Here is a 22126-nt window from a genome sequence, read left to right on the forward strand (position 1 = left end):
TGAAAAATATATTGCTTTTGTTGTCATGTAAAGGCAAACTGGTCTCGGCTTTCTGAAGCAATGGCTATTGAAAAGAAAACATTATCAAGATCTATCACCACTTTCCATGGTTGTAAGTTTTTGCTATTTTTTTCTGTGAGAATAACTATGTCTGGTACCGTAACTGCCAGTGGGCTTGGGGAGGTGGGGTGACTTTATTCAGTTCTCTATAATCTACAGCCATTCTCCAAGTGCCATCTAATTTTTGAACAGGCCAAATAAGATTATTCATTCAATAAGATTATTCAGTCACGGTTACTTTAAGGATTCCTACTTATTGAAGTGCCTGAATGGTTTCAGTAGTTTCCTTCTACCCCTCTTAAATACAGTACTGTTTTACAGTCACCACCTTGGCAGGTGTGGGCACCACAACAGGATCCCACTTCAGGAATCCACACAAAATGGTTATAGAATAAATAGCAAGTCCCGCTTACGAAGTCCTGAAGTAGAATTGACCATTTAATGTTTCAACTGTCTGTCCTGCCAATACATCAATACCCAAAATATATTCTTTAATTGGGTCAACTAACATCATTGTGGTAAACGGGATGATATTTCCTATTGTTAAAGTAACCTTGGCTCAGAGGACGGGGGTGGGATTTCCCCCCAAGCCACAGATCTGTGATGTGACTTCTTTATCATTAATATTACTATGTAATACAGTAACTTCAGCTCCAGTATCCACCAGAGCTAACACATGTAAAATCCCTCCAGACTGACACTTTATAAAGGAACGTAGGGGTGTCGGTCCCCCTCACCATAACAGGCTACCATGGCAGCAGTTTTGGGGGATATGCCAAGACTTCATTTCTGCTGTTCTGGCATTTGCCAGGTAGGGCCTTGCCTTGAGGTGGCAGGCAGGGTGGAGGGGTGAAGGGATGCACGACACAGACTCCTGATGGCTCTTGAACAGGAGAACCTTTTTTGCCATTTTTCACCACTACATATACTTTCCCCGTAGCCCCACGCGCTTTCCACATGCCCGAATCTGTCTTAAAATTGATTTAGAGACCCTCAGACACATGCCTTGAGCCAGCCAGCAATTGGCCACTGCCCAAAGCTCATCTTTAACACTGTAGCCAATTTACTTTATCTCGACCTTGCTCAAGTTTTTGGTTCTACCGCTGTTTTCCTCATTATCTCTAACTCAGGGACGTGTGAAACAGCACAAAGCTCCCTGCGAATTCCTTTCCCACAATTCCCCCTTTTTTATTTTCAATCAACCAAATGCTTCCTATAGATTTTTCTATCAATCGCCGCAGACACTGCAACAAGCAAGGTACAATAAGCAACAGGGTGAAAATCACATGCAGAATTATGATTGTAAAGTAGCGTGCCTACTAGAATCTTGTTGTGGTTTAACCCGGCTGGCAGCTAAACACCACACAGCCGTTCGCTCACCCTCCCCCCTTCCTCTCTGGGATGGGGGAGAGAAACGGGAAAGTGAAGCCGGTGAGTTGAGATAAAGACAGTTTATTAAGACCGGAATATAATAATAACAATAATAATAATAATAGCGATAATGATAATAGTATTAATAATAATAATGTGTAAGAAACAAGTGATGCACAATGCAATTGCTCACCACCCGCTGACCGATGCCCAGCCTATCCCCGAGCAGCCGCCCCCCCCCCCCCCCGGCCAGCCACCCCTATATATTGTTTAGCATGACGTCAGATGGTATGGAATACCCCTTTGGCCAGTTTGGGTCAGCTGTCCTGGGTCTGTCCCCTCCCAGCTCCTGCTGCACCCCTAGCCTGCTCGCTGGCAGGACAGAGCGAGAAGCCAAAAAGTCCTTGGCCTGGTGTAAACACTGCTCTGCAACAATTAAAACATCAGCATGTTATCAGCGCTCTTCTCATCCTAATCCAAAACATAGCACCCTACCAGCTACTATGAGGAAAAATTAACTCTGTCCTAACTGGAACCAGGACAGATATCCAGCCCTTATTCCATACCATTTATGTCATGCTCAGGTTACACTCTTTCCAATACATTCTAATTAATCACCATTTTCATCTGTGATATATAGCAATCATGGTAGTGATGACATACAGTATTATATAATAATTAACATACTACAATTCAACTCATGGGCTATTCTCACCCAGTATCAAATCCCCTTGAGGTACACACCGGACCTCCCCATTCTTTTGCATTACCCACCAAGTGCATCCAGGTCCCTGAGCAAAAGCAATTCCACGAATGGGTTTGCCTTTTCCTGAGGCAGGAGTAGCCCAGACTGTTTTACCCAGCATGTTTCTTACGTGCACTACAGGAACTTTATCCCCTTCTACAGTGCGTAACAGGTTTGATTGGGCAGGTCCAGCTCGGTTGGCAGATCCCCTAGTATTGACTAACCAGGTGGCCTTTGCCAAATGTGTATCCCAATTTTTGAATGTCCCAGCAGCCATTGCTTTCAGTGTAGTCTTCAACAGTCCATTGTATCGTTCAACTTTTCCAGAGGCTGGTGCATGACAGGGGATGTGATACACCCACTCAATACCATGTTCTTTGGCCCAAGTGTCTATAAGGTTGTTTCGGAAATGAGTCCCGTTGTCTGACTCAATTCTCTCTGGGGTGCCATGTCGCCATAGGACTTGCTTTTCAAGGCCCAGGATAGTGTTCCGGGCAGTGGCATGGGGCACAGGATATGTTTCCAGCCATCCGGTGGTTGCTTCCACCACTGTAAGTACGTGGCGCTTGCCGTTGTGGGTTTGAGGGAGTGTGATGTAATCAATTTGCCAGGCCTCTCCATATTTATATTTCAGCCATCGTCCTCCATACCAAAGAGGTTTTGACCGTTTGGCTTGCTTGATTGCAGCACATGTTTCACAGTCATGAATAACCTGTGCTATAGTGTCCATGGTCAGGTCCACCCCTCGATCACGAGCCCATCTGTATGTTGCATCTCTACCTTGATGGCCTGAGGTGTCATGGGCCCATCAGGCTATAAATAATTCACCTTTATGTTGCCAGTCCAGGTCCACCTGAGCCACTTCAATCTTAGCAGCCTGATCCACCTGCTGGTTGTTTTGATGTTCTTCAGTAGCCCGATTCTTGGGCGCATGAGCATCTACATGGCGTACCTTTACAACCAGGTTCTCTACCCGGGCAGCAATATCTTGCCACAATGCAGCAGCCCAGATGGGCTTGCCCCTGCGCTGCCAGTTGTTCTGCTTCCATTGCTGTAACCACCCCCACAGGGCATTTGCTACCATCCATGAATCAGTATAGAGATAGAGAACTGGCCACTTTTCTCGTTCAGCAATATCTAAAGCCAGCTGAATGGCTTTCACTTCTGCAAACTGACTCAATTCACCTTCTCCCTCAGCAGCTTCTGCAACTCGTCGTGTAGGACTCCATACAGCAGCTTTCCATCTCCGATGCTTTCCCACAATACGACAGGACCCATCAGTGAACAAGGCATATTTCTTCTCATTTTCCGGTAGCTTGTTGTACAGTGGGGCTTCTTCAGCGTGGGCCACCTCCTCCTCTGGTGATATCCCAAAGTATTTGCCTTCTGGCCAGTCCATAATCACCTCCAAGATTCCTGGGCGACTGGGGTTTCCTATTCGAGCCCGCTGAGTAATCAGTGCAACCCACTTGCTCCATGTAGCATCAGTTGCATGATGTGTAGAGGGGACCCTTCCTTTGAACATCCAGCCTAGTACCGGCAGTCGGGGTGCCAGGAGGAGCTGCGCTTCAGTACCGACCACTTCCGAAGCAGATCGAACTCCTTCATATGCTGCCAATATCTCCTTTTCGGTTGGAGTATAGCGGGCCTCAGATCCTCTGTATCCCCGACTCCAAAACCCCAGGGGTCGACCTCGAGTTTCCCCAGGTTCTTTCTGCCAGAGGCTCCAGGTGGGACCATTCTCCCCAGCTGCGGTGTAGAGCACATTCTTTACATCTGGTCCTGTTCGGACTGGCCCGAGGGCTACTGCATGAACTATTTCCTGCTTAATTTGTTCAAAGGCTTGTCGTTGCTCAGGGCCCCATTCAAAAGCATTCTTCTTACGGGTTACTTGGTAGAGCGGGTTTACAATCAGACTGTAATTTGGAATATGCATTCTCCAAAACCCCACGACACCTAGGAAAGTTTGTGTTTCTTTTTTGCTAGTTGGTGGAGACATAGCTGTTATTTTGTTGATCACATCCATTGGGATTTGACGACGTCCATCTTGCCATTTTATTCCTAAAAACTGGATCTCTCGTGCAGGTCCTTTAACTTTATTCTGTTTTATGGCAAAACCGGCCTTCAGAAGGATTTGGACTATTTTCTTCCCTTTCTCGAAAACTTCTTCTGCAGTGTCACCCCACACAATGATGTCATCGATGTACTGCAGGTGTTCAGGAGCTTCCCCCTGCTCCAGCGCAGACTGGATCAGTCCATGGCAAATGGTAGGGCTATGTTTCCACCCCTGGGGCAGCCGATCCCAAGTATATTGGACTCCCCTCCAAGTGAAAGCAAACTGTGGCCTGCACTGTGCTGCTAGAGGGATGGAGAAAAATGCATTAGCGATATCAATTGTGGCATACCACTTGGCTGCCTTTGATTCCAGTTCATACTGGAGTTCTAGCATGTCCGGCACTGCAGCACTCAGTGGTGGCGTGACTTCATTCAGGCCACGATAATCCACTGTTAGTCTCCACTCACCATTAGACTTTCGCACTGGCCGTATGGGACTATTAAAAGGTGAATGAGTCTTGCTGATCACTCCTTGGCTCTCCAGTTGACGAATTAGCTTATGGATGGGACTCAGGGAGTCTCGGTTGGTGCGATATTGCCGCCGGTGCGCAGTTGTGGTAGCGATCGGCACTTGCTGTTCTTCAACCCTCAGCAACCCCACAACAGAAGGGTCATCCTAATCCAAAACATAGCACCCTACCAGCTACTATGAGGAAAATTTAACTCTGTCCTAACTGGAACCAGGACAAATCTACATCAGTCAACAAGCCACTAAGCGCTAGGGATGTTGCTTCACAGCGATGCTGATTCTCACTTGCACAGCACAATCACACAATCACGGAAAGAGGCCTCTTGCACTTCTCATTCATACCACAAGAAAATATCACTTAAAATAATTTGTCCGCGGCTTCAGGAGGTCCTTGTCTACTCCCGCGGTGAGCGGCTGAGAGTGGAGACCCCTCCAAGGAAAAATGCTCGGGGTGCACCTAGGGGCGTCCGTTCCACAGTCGATCCCACAGCCGAGCAGAGCGGCTCCTGGCGCAAGGAAGGATGCTATTATAGCTTTGTATAATTACAGCAAAGAGATGCATTGCAATAAGGAGCAAGTGTGGCATTGACCATTTGTTCGACAATTTGTTTTTTTGTCCGAGCAATTAAACCTTACACATGCTGTTGCTGTTACACATCTCAGGATATCTAATTCCTGTGGCTCTAGGGGCGCTTGCGATAAGTAGACAGTCCAGTCTTTTTATCCGCCGGGTTCCCCACCAGACATGTTGTAGATGGGTCGTTTCATTGGCTCCACCAGATCCAGGAACCTCCTCCCATCTGACCTTTAGTGCACTGCTGTATTAATCAGCTCCAGATTATCACCGAACGGGTCACCCACAATTCCCCCTTTTTTTGTTTCCACTAGCCATACTGTGCGTATTGAGTGACTAATCATTTTTTGCAGGCATTGCAACAGGCATGGCATGACTGCTAGGATTGCGACAAATGCGATAAGCAGGATAAGTGCTCCTTTTATCAGCTCCGTCAACCACCCAGTTATTCCTAGCCCCTTTAACCACGAATCTAATCCCAGTGAGCTTGTTGTTAGCTTGTCGGATAGTTCATTCAGCTTTTTCAGCTGTTGAAACACTGTCTGGGAGTTATTGCTCAGATTCATACAACACATACCCTCAAATTCCTCACACCCATGGCTGGGCTAATAGCAAAAAGTCGATAGCGGCCCTGTTTTGCAAAGTAGTGTGTCGAATAGAATCAGTATCTGCCAAGAGCGCACTTAGCGCAGCAGACGTAGCATTGTTTTGTTTGGCAAGCCAGCACCCTAATTTACTGAGTGTTGTCAGAGCCTGGGTGGCAGCAACACCGGGTGTAAGGAAGGAGGCTATGATAACTTTATCAGCCTCCCAGAAATCAAGACTGTCCTTGCAGTCTTTCTGGTAGTGATTGACCACTCGTCTCATCCACCTATGGAGCTTCGTGATATTCAAGATCATAGACGTATTAGGTGTCAACAAAGTTAAACGCCCCAAGGTGCAAGGTCCTCCTGCAATATGCGAGGGGACACACTGCCAGGCCCGGTTGCTGCAAATAAGGAACACCCCGGCTGGCAAGGCCAGTGGTGCGTTCGAGGACCTAGATATGTTAGGGGTGGTATAATTGCACCATTTAGATTCATTCCGGTACACAGATAGGCTGGCCGTGATGTTAACCGCAGTGATATTTTTCCCAGTATAATTCAACTTTAAGCAGGCAAGCGCATTAACACTTCCCAAGATATCTAGCTCCTGAGGCTCCAATGGGGCTATCGGTAATTGGACCACCCAACCATCCCAGTTGTTCATTGCCTCTCTGGAGGCATTTCCTGTACCTGAGAGGCTCCACCCCCCCCACAAGGTGTGGCCCTGTCAATGTGCTGCTAACCAAATTTGTCAGATCCTTGTCTTCTAGCAGAATCCCGACCAGGCAGGTCGTGAACAGATTTCCCGCGCTGGCCATAGACAGACACATATGGTTTTGTCCGGCCATGTTGGCGAGGGTGACCCAGATGTTTCGTCTGGGCTGGACTGAGACCCAGGAGGCGCCAAAGCTGCAGAGGCGGATGAGGATGATGGTCCCAACCATGGTCGCACGCCACGAGCTGGCACCCATCGTGGTCCTTGCCCTGTGGAAACACAAGCGTACCCTCGCCCCCAGGTTATTAAGGGATATGGTCCTTCCCACCCCCCAGTATCCAGATTTCTCATCATAACCATCGCTTTTCCTGTTGGAACGGCCGTTAGTCCTGATTCCATTGATTTAAAATGCTTAATTATAGGTGGTATTTCTTCGTATTGAAAAGGTAGTGTCAAATGATTCATGACATATACCACTTTGTTCAATCTATTCTGCGGGGTCTCCTGTGTCTCCCCCTTTTTCTGTTTTGCCAATAAGTCCTTTAATGTGCAGTGAACACGTTCTACTATTGCTTGTCCTATGGGTGAGTGTGGGATGCCTGTCTTGTGAGTGATGCCCCAGGTATAGAAAAAAAGTTGCGTAGAGCAGCTCGCATAAGCTGGGCCATTATCAGTTTTTATTTCTTTAGGGATTCCGAGGGCGGCAAAGGCCGCACGGAAATGCGACTGTACGTGACAGCTTGTTTCGCCCATCATCGCAGAGGCCCAGAGCGCGTGCGAAAAAAAATCTATGGACACGTGAACGTATTTTAGCCTCCCGAACTCGGGAATGTGAGTAACGTCAGTTTGCCAACTCTGAAGAGAAGAGAGGCCCCTAGGATTAACTGTAGTCGGTGGGCCTGGTCGTTGTTGACAATCTGGGCAGGTCTGTACTATGAGCTTAGCATCTCCTATGGGGATGGCAAACTGTTTGGACAATGCTTTTGCTGCCTGGTGGAAGAATTGATGTGCTAAACGAGCCTGGGACAATGTATTTGGCACTGGGACTTGCAATGCAATGTTAGTCAACTGATCGGCCCGGGCATTTCCTTCTGCAAAGAATCCTGGGAGTGTCGTATGACTTCTAATGTGGATCACGCAATAAGGGTGGGTACGGTGCTCTACGAGAAATAACAACTCTTTAAATTTTAAGAATAGTGCCTTGTTCTGGACGCATTTGATCTGAGATCTTTCAATTCGTTGTGCTACTCCTACTGCATAATGTGAATCAGAGACAATATTTAGTGGAGCCTGGTCCCATTGCTTGAACACCATTACTACTGCATGTAATTCTACTGTCTGAGGGGAGCCCTGTATTGTTTCTATCACATGTTGCCAGTGGCCTCCTTGTTCCCACGTGACTACAGTTTTTCCCGTTCTCCCTGACCCGTCTGTAAATACTGTTTGTCCTTGGACTGGGTGCCATCGATATAGCGGTTTGTCCTCAACCTTTACATTATTATAAAAGGTAAGCATTTTATGAGACGGGAGATGTATATCAAGTTGACCATTGAAACCCGAAAGGGCTGATTGTAGCTCTAAGCTATTCTGGAGGCACCAATCAAGATAGTCTTTAACTATCGGGATGATAATAGATTTTGGTTCTTCTCCGGCCATTTCTATAATTCGTTCTCTTCCCTTCCTAATCAAATCTGAAAACATTTCAATGCGGGTGGCAAGTGCCTTTGTCGGTTGGTGGGGTAGAAACACCCATTCTAATAGCAGCAACGGGTCTGTTGCATTGGAGTCCCATTGCGCAATAATAGCTAAAGGTTGTGGATTCTGGTTGCATATGTAGAGCTGAATGGGTAAGTTTTCTGCTCGCCGCTGGCATTGTTGGGCAGAGATCTTCTCCTCTATACGATGTAGCACCGCCCTGGCTTCATTAGTCAGCCGGCGGGGCGCATTAATATCAGTGTCCCCTTTTAACAACTCGAACAGGGGTGCTAGCGTATGGTTGTCAATTCCGCATTGCGTTCTTATCCAATTTATATTGCCTATAAGCTTCTGGACATCATTGAGCATGCGAATTTCCGTTGTAATGGCTACATTTTAGGGTTGAATACATTGCTGCAGTATCTTCCAGCCTAAATATTTCCAAGGCGCCTCCATTTGATTTTTTTCCAGCGCGATTTGTAATCCCCATTTCTGTAACTCCTGCCGTAGAACAGGCAGTACTTCTTGCGTTAAGTTGTCTGTCGGGCTGGAGAGCAATATGTTGTCCATATAATGATAGATGTATACGTGTGGGAATCGTTTGCGTACGGGGCGTAGCACTCCTGCTATGCATGTTTGGCAAATTGTTGGGGAGTTTTTCATCCCTTGGGGCAGCACAGTCCAATGATACCTATCCATTGGTTCGGTCTTATTGATTTTTGGGACCAAGAACGCGAATCGAGGAGCATCAGCAGGGTGAAGCGGAGTAGTAAAGAAGCAGTCCTTTAAATCGATAATCATGTTATAAATGACTGAGTCCCAAATAGGATTACAATCAGAGTTTACAATTTATTAAACGAATAGAGGCAAGCAAACAGCGCTGGGTGCGCCGGGAGTCTCTGCTCCACCGGGACGCACACCCGTTACGTAAGGCATCTAATTTTTTATACTCCTAGGCTAATACATATTTATTACTACTTCTAAAAGAGGCAAGGTTATTATAATTGGTTTCCCGAATCCGACGTCCTTCCAGGTGCACCTGCTTATCAGTCTCTGTTACTTTCTCGGGGGCCGCTCGGACAGGGAGACAGGGAGGCTCATATTCTTCCTCCTTATCTAGTGGTCTCTTGGCCGGCTGTCAGAAGTTACTGCACATTCGTGCAAAGTCAGCAGTTTTTCTCCGAAGAAATCCCTTTGTTCTCTTCTCGCCTAAACCCAGGCCTCAATGTTAACCCTTCAAAACCCCTTAGTGGCACGAATTGCTGGACCATTTCTTACAATTCCTCCCTTTTTTTTTTTTTTTTAATCATCAATTCGTGTCTCTCCTTCAACCTTTGTCAGTAACAATTGGATTTCATCAGTCAGTTCTCGGGGTGTCCACTTCTTAAGCATCATTATCGACACGTCACCTTTTCTCTCCACTGAAGTCATCACAAATTGGGTGCTATTTATTACTCGCCGTATCAACAACGTAAAGCAAGGTATCATACAAGGTATAAACAATAATGTCACTATACCACATAAAAATAAAAACAGCATCCTTTTAACCCATGGTTCACCAGGCAACCATGAAAAGAAATCCCAATCCATACCCTTCCAAGTTTGTACTGGGACGTGGGCTAGCTTTCTAATTTCCTTTGTTATCTGCTTGACCACTTTTCCATTATCATCAATCTGTAGACAACAATTAGAATCGTTCAGTTTTCCACATACTCCCCCTTCTTCTGCTAGTAAATAGTCTAAGACCATTCTATGTTGGAATATAGCATTTCTCATTTGAGTGGATTGGTCAGCCAAAAGATCCAAGGCTGTCGCTGTTTGATTTGTTACAATTTCGAGGATAGCTTGCAACCTAATTATTCGGTTCAAATTATAAATAGGTTCTCGGGCTCCTGATATCAACTCATTCGGGTTCCAGGTAGCTGGCCCATAATGCTGTATGATTCTTTCAGGAGGCCATTCATCCTTTCCCCATTCTTGGGCACTACCCCCGGTTAAGGAAGTATCTATAGATCGTTTCACTCTGTTCAGGTCATCATATAATCTTATTCCTAAATGATCTCCTTGTGTTTGTGACAATAAAAAGAACAAGGGTCTTATGTACCCCACATAGCATATTCCCGACCAATTTTCAGGTAGCCTCTTGTAAGCATGTTTGCCACACACCCAATAATGTCCCTTTAGGGCCCATGTCCCATTTGGAAAAGGACCATTCCATCCCTTTTTAGCCCTTGGGGCGTGATAATACAGAGTGTCCTTGTTACCGAGTGGTCCTGTTACAATGTCTGCCCCGTTCGTACTCGTATATGCGCACTTCCAAGCTCCCGCATCGGGTTTCCACTTACAGTCACAATTCAGTTCTCCTTGGTGGCCAGTTATATTATAAGCTGACCAGAAATGCTTAAAGAACACTCGCCTCCCATTCTCATTCTGCCATCTCCAGCGATAGACCCGCACCACATGCTGTTCCTTAGTGGTGTTATCGCGCTGACAGCTCAAGATTTGACCATCAAATTGTCCCCCCGCTTGTGCTCTTGCCACAGTTTTACATCCGGATCCAAAAAATTCTCTGTATGAGCATTTCAGCCAAGTCCCATTTCTCAGCTGAACATGTGTGGTGTTCCATTTCCCACTACGTGCTGTACAGTTTATAGGACTACATCCAGGATCGGTACAATCATATCCAGGAGACAGAGTCCAATTGCAAATGCTTTTTCCCACCGCCACTGTTCCTGTTCTGTTCAAGCAGTATACACCCCGAGCTGATGAGTGTAACTGCCATGGGCCTCCTTCCTCTTTCCAAAATTGCGTCCCATTATGAACTTCGCTCAGATTACTGACCCACCACTTGGGTTCAACTGGGCCTGCTACCCAGGGCCAACTTTCAGTTCCCCCCGGTCCTCCACAAATCCAGCAGTTACTAAGGTTAAAGGCCCTAGCCACTTCCTCCCCCAAAGTGAAAAAGTTATTCCTCCATTCTTGCCCATGGCCCAATTGCCCCTGTAAAAACAATACCAGAAAGTATAGCATTTCTTATCCTTTTTCGTCGTCCAATCTTGAGAGTGTGGGAAACGCCTTCAATCATGAGGTTGGGCCCGCTTTCAGAGCTTGTGTTACCATTCAGCCCTTCGGGGTGATCCAGCTCCTGGAAAAACTAATCACAATTTCATTATGGGTTTAAGAGGTTCTCATGTTACTTTTCTCAGGACAACCTGATCTTAGCGCGGGAGAAGTCCGGTCGAGGCCCTCTCACTCGGCAGTCAATACCCATAGGGGTTGCCTCCCTCGGTAGACCATACACACCGCAGTGGAGGGTCCTACCCCGGTCTTGCCTTCTCCCTTTCCTCCCTTCAGACTTGTCCTCTTTATCCAGTGCCCTTACTTCATGCAGAACCTTATTGCTGGGATATCAGTTCCTCTTTAATCTCAGTTTCGGTTCCCCAGGAGTGGACTCAACCCTCCAGGCTTCGGTAGTTATTGGTCCTTTTATTCTGGATGCGTGGGTCCAACCCCTTTCTGCTGTTCTCACAGCTGTTTCAGTAGTAAGTAAAACAAGGTACGGTCCCTCCCATCGGGGGTTCAATGATTCTTCTCTCCAGGTTTTTATTAAGACCTTGTCTCCTGGTTGTATCTTATGAATAGCAAATCCTAAAGGTGGTGTCTGAGTCGTCATCCCAATTTCTCTTAGCTCCTGTAATCTCCTTCCAATGGTAATTATGTATTTCTGGATACTATGATCCTCAATTACATTGTTCCCTAGGGGCATCCCTTGAGAATAAGGCATACCATATAACATTTCATATGATGATAATCCAGTCTCACTGTGTGGTTTAGTTCTTATGTTTAAAAGTGCCAATGGTAAGCATTTCGTCCAGGGCAGCTGTGTCTCGATCATTAACTTAGTCAATTGTTGTTTTATTGTTTGATTCATCCTTTCTACTTTCCCTGAGCTCTGTGGGTGCCAGGGAGTGTGGTATTCCCACTGAATACCTAATGATTGACACAACAATTTTATTATTTTAGAAGTAAAGTGTGTGCCCTGATCAGAATCAATGTACTGGATTATCCCATACCTTGGTATTAAATGTTCCAATAAAATTTTTACCACTGTCTGTGCAGTAGCTCGTGCTACAGGATAAGCTTCTACCCATTGTGTTAAATGATCTACGATTACCAATAGATATTTCATTCTCCCTACCTTGGGCAATTCAGTGAAATCAACTTGTACTTTCTCGAAAGGCCTATAAGCTGTTTTTCTCCCTCCCATAGCTGCTTGTCGAAACACTTTCTTATTTATTTTCTGACAAGTTAAACAACCTTGTGTAATTTGTTTCGCTATTTCAAAAATTCCAATGCAACCAAATTGTTTAAGGAAATGATCGCTTAATGCCTTCATACCCCAATGTGTTTGTGCATGTAAACGTTCCAGTATTTGCCTCGCATAGGCTTTTGGCAATATCTCTCGCCCGTCAGGCAGTGTCCATTCTCCTTGTTCTAACTTAGCCCCTATTTTCTCCAATTTTGCTTGTTCTTCAGGGGTAAATTTCTTTTCTTCTCTTTCTCGCCTTTCTTCCTCTCGTATCACATTGATTTTAACAACCTGAGTCCTCAGGGCTGCTTCCTGGGCCTCCTTATCTGCTAGATTATTTCCTCTGATTCGATAATCCAATCCCTTTTGGTGTCCTCTTACATGTACCACTGCTATCTCCTTTGGTTCTCTTAATGCCCTTAAAATTTTTATTATTAACTCTTGATGTATAAGATTCCTCCCTTGAGTATTAATTAGACCTCTTTCTTCCCAAATTTTTCCAAAAGTATGGACCACCCCATATGCATATTTAGAGTCTGTATATATCGTCCCACTTTTCCCTTTTAATAGTTCCAGGGCCCTACATAGGGCATACAGCTCACAAGCCTGAGCTGACCATGATGGGCTCAAAGGTCCGGATTCCACAGGTTCTAAGTTCTTATTAATTATTGCATATCCTGATTTTCTTTTTCCTTCCACTACTCGGGAGGAGCCATCTACAAACAGTGCCTCTCCTTTCTCCAACTCAGCATCCTTTAAATCCGGCCTCACTGTTGTCTGAGTCTCAATTACCTCTAAACAGTTATGTTGTACTCCCTCCTGTGGTTCTCCGAACAAAAATTGTGCTGGGCTCTGAGCAGAGGTTACCCTCAGTTCTAAGTCAGGTGAGTCAATTAGTATTGCTTCATACTTTAGGATCCGACTATCCGTTAACCATTTTTCTGCTTTTTGCTGTAAGACACTTCTAACATTGTGTGGAGTATACACCTTTAAAGGAGCACTAAAGGTAATCTTCCTAACTTCTTCTATTAATAATGCTGTAGCGACCAGAGCTTGAAGACAAGCAGGCCACCCTCTGCTTACTGGATCAAGCAACCTAGAGCAATACCCTACAGGTTTCTTAATCCCTGCCCAATCTTGAGTGAGAACTCCATATGCTGTTTGGTTCGATGTATTTACAAAGAGATAGAAAGGTTTTTCCAGATCTGGAAGGCTCAATACAGGTGCCTGTATTAAAGCCCTTTTTATTTCCTCAAATTTCTGATCATCCTCTGTGAACCACTTAAGCTGGTTATTAGTTAATTTCTCATATAAGAATTTGACCTTTTCACTGTAGCCTTCAAGCCACGGTCTACAATATCCTAATAATCCCAATACTTGCCGAATTTCCTTTTTAGTTTGTGGGGGTCTTAAAGATAGAATCCCTAATACCCTGTCAGGATCTAACTTCTTTTTCCCCTTACTCAGCCAGTGCCCCAAGTATTTTACTTCCTGTTCCACAAACTGTAATTTCGATCGAGACACCTTTAATCTCCTTTCCCCTAAAAAGTTTAGCAATTTAATAGTAGCTTCTCGGGTTCCCTCTTCAGTTTCTCCTGCTATTAATAGATCATCCACATATTGCAATAATTTGACCCCCCTAGGTAACGTGAAATCTTGTAAAATTTTTTCTAAAGTTTGTCCAAATAGATTTGGTGACTCTGTAAACCCCTGTGGTAGCACAGTCCATCTTAATTGTTGTTTTCGTCCCGTTTCGGGGTCCTCCCACTCGAAGGCAAAATAATCTCTGGATCTCTCATCCAGAGGGCAGGCCCAAAATGCATCTTTCAGATCTATTACACTATACCAGGTATGTTTGGGAGATATGCGACTCAATAAAGTATAAGGATTTGCCACCACAGGGAATTTAGCGAGTGTTCGCTGATTTACAGCTCTCAGGTCTTGCACCATCCTGTATGACCCATCCGATTTTTTTACGGGGAGGATGGGTGTATTATGAGGCGACATGCACGGTTCTAAAGTTCCTTTTTCCAGAAGTCTGTCAACCACAGGTTTTAACCCCTTTCGACCCTCCATTGGTATAGGGTATTGTTTGACTCGGATTGGACGATGGGGATCCATTATTTGAATATTTATGGGGTCCATTTCTATCCTTCCAGTCTCCCCCTCCTTATACCATACTAAAGGGTTAATGACTTCTTCATCTTTTTGTGTCAAAGTGTATAATTTAATCTGCAATTCGTCCCCTTGACTCTGAATGCTCAAATTCAATCTTAAAATCAAATCTCTCCCCAGTAAATTGTACTCCGCTTCAGGGAGCAAAAGAAAATCATTAACATAAGTTTTCTTCCCAGTTTCTACTTTTACATTTTTCAAGACAGGCACTCTAAAAGGCTCTCCTTTTGCCCCTATCACTGACATATAATTGTTCCCTTCCTCTACTCCTTTTGGAAGTTTTTGAATAGTAGATTTTTCAGCTCCTGTGTCCACTAAAAACAAAACTTCCTCTTTATGGGGACCAATTAGTAGTTTTATCAAGGGCTCCGTTGATGTTGACGTCCCCAGAAGATATAGCCCCTGACACCCCTATTCTTCTTTGAATGTTTTCTCATCTTGTTCCCGCTTACGACAGTTCCTCTGAATGTGTCCCTTCTTGTTGCAATAGTAACAAGCGGGAATGGTGTATTTCTCTCGACAAGACTGCCCCCTAGGGGCTTTCTCTATTCCCTTCTCCCTCCTTTCTCCGGACAGAGTCTTATTTCTCTGACTTTCTCTTACTGCTGCTACAAAAATCTTAGCTTTTGCTTTTTGTTTTTCCTCATCTCTCCTAACATATACTTTCTGTGCTTCCCTAAGTAACTCTTCTAATCCCCTCTCTTGCCAATCTTCCAGCTTCTCTAATTTCCTCCTTATGTCCCCCCAGGATTTAGCTACAAATTGCGTTCTAAGGAGTGCAGTTCCAGCCACTGTATTCGGGTCAATTCCAGAATACATTTGTAAACTTCTCCTTAATCTCTCCAACCATTCTGTTGGAGATTCGTCTTTCCCTTGTTGCTCATTAAATGCTTTATTAATGTTTTGCCCTCGGGGAACAGCTTCCCTTATTCCCTGTATGATTAATGTTCTCAAATCCCTCATATTCTGTCTTCCTTGGGGTTGTTGATGATCCCAGTGGGGATCCACGTTTGGCCATTTTTGGTCTCCTGGGGGTCCTGCCTGATTCTGTCTCTCCCACATTCTCATTCCAGCTTGCCTAATCATTCCTTTTTCCTCGACAGTAAATAAGATCCCTAAAATGGACTGTATTTCTTCCCAGGTATAAGTATTGGGACCTAGGAATTGGTCCAGTCTTTCAGCTACTCCGAGGGGGTCATCTAATAAGGCCCCCATTTCTTTCTTGAAATTCCTTACATCTGTGGTATTTAAGGGGACTGCCACAAACCCAATGCCTCCCTGATTGCCTCCCAGGGGTACCTCTCTTAAGGGATATAGAGAAGCTCCCTCAGATGTGGCAGTCCTACTTCTCGTACATGCAGCCGGGGGTCGGTCTGATTCCGGTGCTGTCGGCGGTGGAGATACCACAGCTGCCGGAGGTGGGGCCACTGCCAGAGGTGGATTGTTAGAATATAGAGGTGGTAAATTATCTAATGGCTCCCATTTATCCTCTTTTTCTTTTTCCCGTTTTTCTTCTCCTTCTTCAAACTCCTCCTCTGTTTTTAGTGTAAATACTGAGGCTGGAAAAGGACGTGAAGTCCTGATCCATAATCTTGCATAATCACTTTCCTCCTGACTAAAAGGTTCCTTTGAGTTAACATGTAGATTTAAAGCCTGGCAAACCCAGTCTTCAAAAGATCCGAAAATAGGCCAAAAGACATGTGGTCTTAAAGGCTCCTTTGGCCATTCTATCATACAATACTGAATCATTTTTACTTTGCTTTTTCCTTTTCTGGGGCCCCTATCGTTCCAATTTCTAATCATTATCCCTAATGGACTTTCTGGTGGTATGTCTGGTAATTTGCTCCCTTTTCTCTGGTCCCGGGTCTTCGATTTAATCTGACCCATCTAGGAATTTTACTGTGGCAATTCCTACAGCCCTTGGTTGCCTTAGTGAGAGTGTCTTGCAGGGGGTTTAGGACCTATCACCTGCCCACGAATCCTATAGGAATCGCTTTGGTCCTTCACCGGCCAAGTCCCTCGCGGGAGATTGGAACCGCGGTTAGAAGACCTCCACAATCGCTTCGGAACTACGTTCCGTCTCAATCACACTCTCACACACACACAGGCAACCGAATCCCACCCAACCGAACGGTATACACATTAAATACTTACGACTCCGTCGTCTTCGTTCGGATCTTCGCGCGCAGAATTACGGGCAAAATATAGTGCTGCAGCCGGCAAAAGGGAGCTCATAAAAATCTAAATCTTTGCTTGCCCTTATTCAGGTTCGAGATGGCATTAGCCCCGACCTGACTCGAACAGGAGCCACCAAATGGTGGGGGCGCCCCTCCTAGATCAAGTCAGAATTCAGGAACCAAGACCATCCCGGACGAGCCCCCAATTGTTATAAATGACTGAGTCCCAAATAGGATTACAATCAGAGTTTACAATTTATTAAACGAATAGAGGCAAGCAAACAGCGCTGGGTGCGCCGGGAGTCTCTGCTCCACCGGGACGCACACCCGTTACGTAAGGCATCTAATTTTTTATACTCCTAGGCTAATACATATTTATTACTACTTCTAAAAGAGGCAAGGTTATTATAATTGGTTTCCCGAATCCGACGTCCTTCCAGGTGCACCTGCTTATCAGTCTCTGTTACTTTCTCGGGGGCCGCTCGGACAGGGAGACAGGGAGGCTCATATTCTTCCTCCTTATCTAGTGGTCTCTTGGCCGGCTGTCAGAAGTTACTGCACATTCGTGCAAAGTCAGCAGTTTTTCTCCGAAGAAATCCCTTTGTTCTCTTCTCGCCTAAACCCAGGCCTCAATGTTAACCCTTCAAAACCCCTTAGTGGCACGAATTGCTGGACCATTTCTTACAATCACTATATTCCAATTTCGAGGGATCATAGCAGGAGAAGGTAATCCGGGCTTGGGAGCTCCCATGTCTTCCATTGCATTGTTTATTTGACGTAAATCGTGAAGTAATCGCCATTTTCCACTTTTCTTTTTAATAAGAAACACGGGTGAATTCCAGGGGCTGGTTGTGGGGGTAATGTGTCCCAATTGTAACTGTTCTTGGATAAGCTCATGGAGAGCAACGACCTTTTCTGCAGGAAGCGGCCATTGATTCACCCACACAGGATTATCAGTCCTCCAGGTGAGTCTCATGTGCAGTCATTCGTCAATGACCGCTATCGAAAATTTTCTGGAAAGCTCAGGGTGAACTCGCCCTGTCCCATCACGTCCCTCCCCAGGAGACTGACAGGTATGAGGGCAGCATATGGCTGGATGTTATACAGCGAGCCTTCATGAGTCTTAATGGTAAGCATATACCGGCTCTGAAAAGTATAGGAGACACCACCGACTCCCATAAGGCCTTTTGTGGTGGAATCTAACAGCCAACCTTTGGGCCAATCGTGAAGAGTAATTACTGTAACATCTGCCCCAGTATCCATTAATATGGTTATTTGTGTGCTCAAGGGGTCAGCCTTTGGGTGATGAAGTGTTAGGGTCAGCGTAGGCCTCCTGATGGTGATGGCCGAGGCCCAAAAAGCTGATGGGGGTCCCGTTGATCCAAACCTCGCATCGTGTCGGTCGTGCATCTCTGCTTGTGGAACTATGGCTTTAAATAGTATTAACTGTGCAATTGTAGTCCCCTTGGGTATGAGCATCGGAAGGGAGTCCATGCCATTGCTTGTATTATGCCTTCATAATCGGCGTCAATGACTTCAGGCAGTACAAAAAGTCCTGTTAGCGTGGCGGCAGACCGCCCTAGCAAGAGGGCACTGCATCCCTTCCCTATTGGTCCCTTTACGTTTAGAGGTATTTTGCGGACCCGAGTGTCCCAAAGGGTGCAGCTCGTTACCGTAGAGACATCCAATCCGGCGCTTCCTCGGGTTTTGGCTGTGAGGGAAACTACGGTGACGTAGTGGGCGGGATCGCTGGAGCAGTGGGCGGCTGCGGTCGCAGCCCGGTAGTCATCATCGCCCGGGGCGGTGACTTCCGCGAGGACGGCCCGCCCACGGCGGAGGGCCGGGGCACTTGTGTCATCGCGCGGCCCCGCCCCGCGCTCCGCTTCCCGTTTCCCTGCCACGGTTGTAAAGCTCGTCCCTCTGCATTATGCTTCGAACGGCACTGGCTAGCCCAGTGCCATCCCTTGCCGCACCGTGGGCAAACAGTGGGAGGAGCAGGGTTACCGCGTTCCCCCCCCCCCCCCCCCGGGCTCCTCGCTGTGGGCATTCAGTGGCAAAATGCCCCGTGGCTCGACAGCGAAAACACCGTTTACCCCCGGTTTTAAGCGCAGCAGCAAAAGCTCCGGCCAAAGCGGCAGTGGGATGTTCTATGGATCCAACTCGATTGCAAGCCTCTATCATTTGTACTAATGTAGTAATAGCAGGCAGGGCTTGGAGAATTTTCTTACAGTCTGTGTTTGCATTTTCCACTGCCAGTTTTAGTATAAGGGCCTCTTTGGCCTCACGGTTGTCAATTTGTTTGTCCAAAGCGTCTCGCAATCTATCAATGAATTGCATATAAGGCTCGGTAACTTGTTGCCTAATGCTGGTAAATGACGGCTCGACTTTTCCAACTTCAGGCAACTTCAACATAGCCTGGAAGGCCAGAGACGCGGACTGCCGCAAGATGGCATCGTCGAGCCTAGCCTGCAATCTCGGATCAAGTAACGGCTCAGTCCCCACCAACTGTGGGATCCCGGATCCCCGGAGGGGGTCGCCAGGCTGCCGTTCTATGTTACCCAGGGCGGCTAATTCGCACCCTTCTTTCCATTTTTGCTCCCACAGTAATTTTTGTGTTGGCATTAAAATCATCGCGGCTACCTGATGGCAATCATACAGCACCAACAATTGACCAGTCATAACATTTACTAACAATGACTGAGTAAATGGTGCATGTAGTCCATATGTAGTCACAGTCTTTCTTAATTCTTTAATTAGGTCCCAGTGGAAGGCATTATATTCATTTGGACCGTTGGGTCGCACCTGCACCGGGAAAGCCATTTCTACCGGGTCCCCGTCCTTTAGCGCTTCCCGGCGCACTAGCTCCCATCGTTCCCGCGGGTCGAAAGCTCGGGCCCCCAGGGAGGCATTATCGGGGGTAGGCAAGGCGGGAGCCGAGGGGGTCAGCGGGAAGGGGCTCTGCGGCGGTGGTCCGTGGCCCTCTTCCTTGTCATCCCCCAGGTCTATCAAATTGCACCGCTGTGGTGACCTTGCAGGCTCTGATCTCGGTTTGGCTGCTTTTATTGCCTGGGCAGCGGCGTTCTGTACTTCCTTTTCTGCCTGCCACGCTCTTAAAGTCTCAGTCACCAGCCACCATGTAGTCATCACCTCAGCAGCATTAGTATCCCCACTGGACGCTGCTTCCCATATTTTTTCCCCCGCTTGGTCCCAAGTTTTTACATCAAATGCTGTAGACGCCATTGAGGGGAACCCTTGTTTTCGCAAAATTTTCAATAATAGCTTTATCTTAAATGGATCATATTTTACTCCCCTTGCTATTAGGAGTTGCTTTAGTAATTTCACTATAGCCTCTTCTTCTGCCGAAAGGCTAGCTCCCATGATTAATGCCCAGCCGCTCACCTGTCCTTCAGGTGATGTCCCGGGGTTGAAGCTGCAGTCCAGCTGCGAGCTTGATTCGTTCGGCTGGGTTCTGTTCAGACTCTCGTGCAGCGCTGCTCCTCCCTGATCACGTCAGGGTCACCATTTGAAGGGATGCACAACACAGACTCCTGATGGCTCTTGAACAGGAGAACCTTTTTTGCCATTTTTCACCACTACATATACTTTCCCCATAGCCCCACGCACTGTCCACGTGCCCGAATCTGTCTTAAAATTGATTTAGAGACCCTCAGACACATGCCTTGAGCCAGCCAGCAATTGGCCACTGCCCAAAGCTCATCTTTAACACTGTAGCCAATTTACTTTATCTCGACCTTGCTCAAGTTTTTGGTTCTACCGCTGTTTTCCTCATTATCTCTAACTCAGGGACGTGTGAAACAGCACAAAGCTCCCTGCGAATTCCTTTCCCACAGAGGGGGATTTTTTTTTCCTCCACATGGGTGCTAACTTTTGCCATTGGTGAAACATGTTGTGATCCCATCTATTTCTGATTGTGGGATACCAGCTTGCACAAGATCATTCCACATCTGTTTCCTTGTTACCCATGATGCAACTCCTTTTGGTTTTGCTGGCTTTCCTTTATTCACCACCTGCACAGATCCTCCCAAAGTTAGATCCCAAATTTCCCTCTAGGTATTTGCTAGGGTGCCTACATTACCAGTAGCACTCATGACTGTTGGTATAATCAAAGGTTTCAGTGAAGCAAGCATCCCTCTCAAAAGCTGCATTTTGATACTTCTTGTTACTGCTACCCTATCTGGATTGGATCCTGTAATTTAACGCATGAGCCATCCCCATCTGCCGCACTAAATTAATAACTTCTTCCATTGTATATCAATTTCTGAGGGACGATGCTAATACGACAGGATCTGCATATGCTGTTAAAATTGCTGCATACAACCATTGATATAGCTTACGTTCAATAATAACCTGCCCATCGGGATCTCTGATATTTTGTAATTGAGCATATCCTCTGTGTATCTGATCATCACCAGCTATAGGGCTTAATAGATCTTTTTCATCCATTAATAAACAGATAGATGCAGCACCACTATTCCAAGCTCACAAAACCCATGCCAATACACCTTCCCCACTGCTTTGCTGACACATTTCTAAAAATTCCCTTAACTCTTTTGGGGTATAAGCGTGTGTGATCAGTACCCCTTCATCTGCCAGCTCCTGCTGCCCCTTCATTTGTATGAGGAGTTGTGCTTCTACCACCTCCCTACCTTCTAAGTCTGGCTCAAATTCAATCTCATAGTCTGAAGACTCACTCCAGATATTTCCATCCCATTTCCTGGGATCCCATGAAGGTTACATAGTAAGAGCATGAACTTGGGAAGGCAAAACCCCACTTTTCCCATATCAGCGCCTTTGTTCGTTAGCAATATGCACCACCAGCTGTTTTACAGTGCACTGCTGCTCATAGCACAGCTCTGCTTGAGCAGTACTTCTTGCACAATCACCTTTGCATCTTGTAAAGTCCCGACCTCCTTTTCCAGCTCTCTCACTTTACTACATAATGTTACAAATTCACAGTCAAGAGCTCTAAAACCAGTAGCTCATAGCCATCCCAATCTTGCTGCCAGCTTGCAAGAAGACTCTGATGCCACTTTCCATGGCAATCCGCACATAACCATCTCAATTGTCTAGGGGGTAACCACTGCCCCGTCAACTAGCTCAGGCCATGCTTCCAGCG

Source organism: Anser cygnoides, chromosome W (assembly GCF_040182565.1).
Source record: "Anser cygnoides isolate HZ-2024a breed goose chromosome W, Taihu_goose_T2T_genome, whole genome shotgun sequence".
NCBI classification, from domain to species: Eukaryota; Metazoa; Chordata; class Aves; order Anseriformes; family Anatidae; genus Anser; species Anser cygnoides.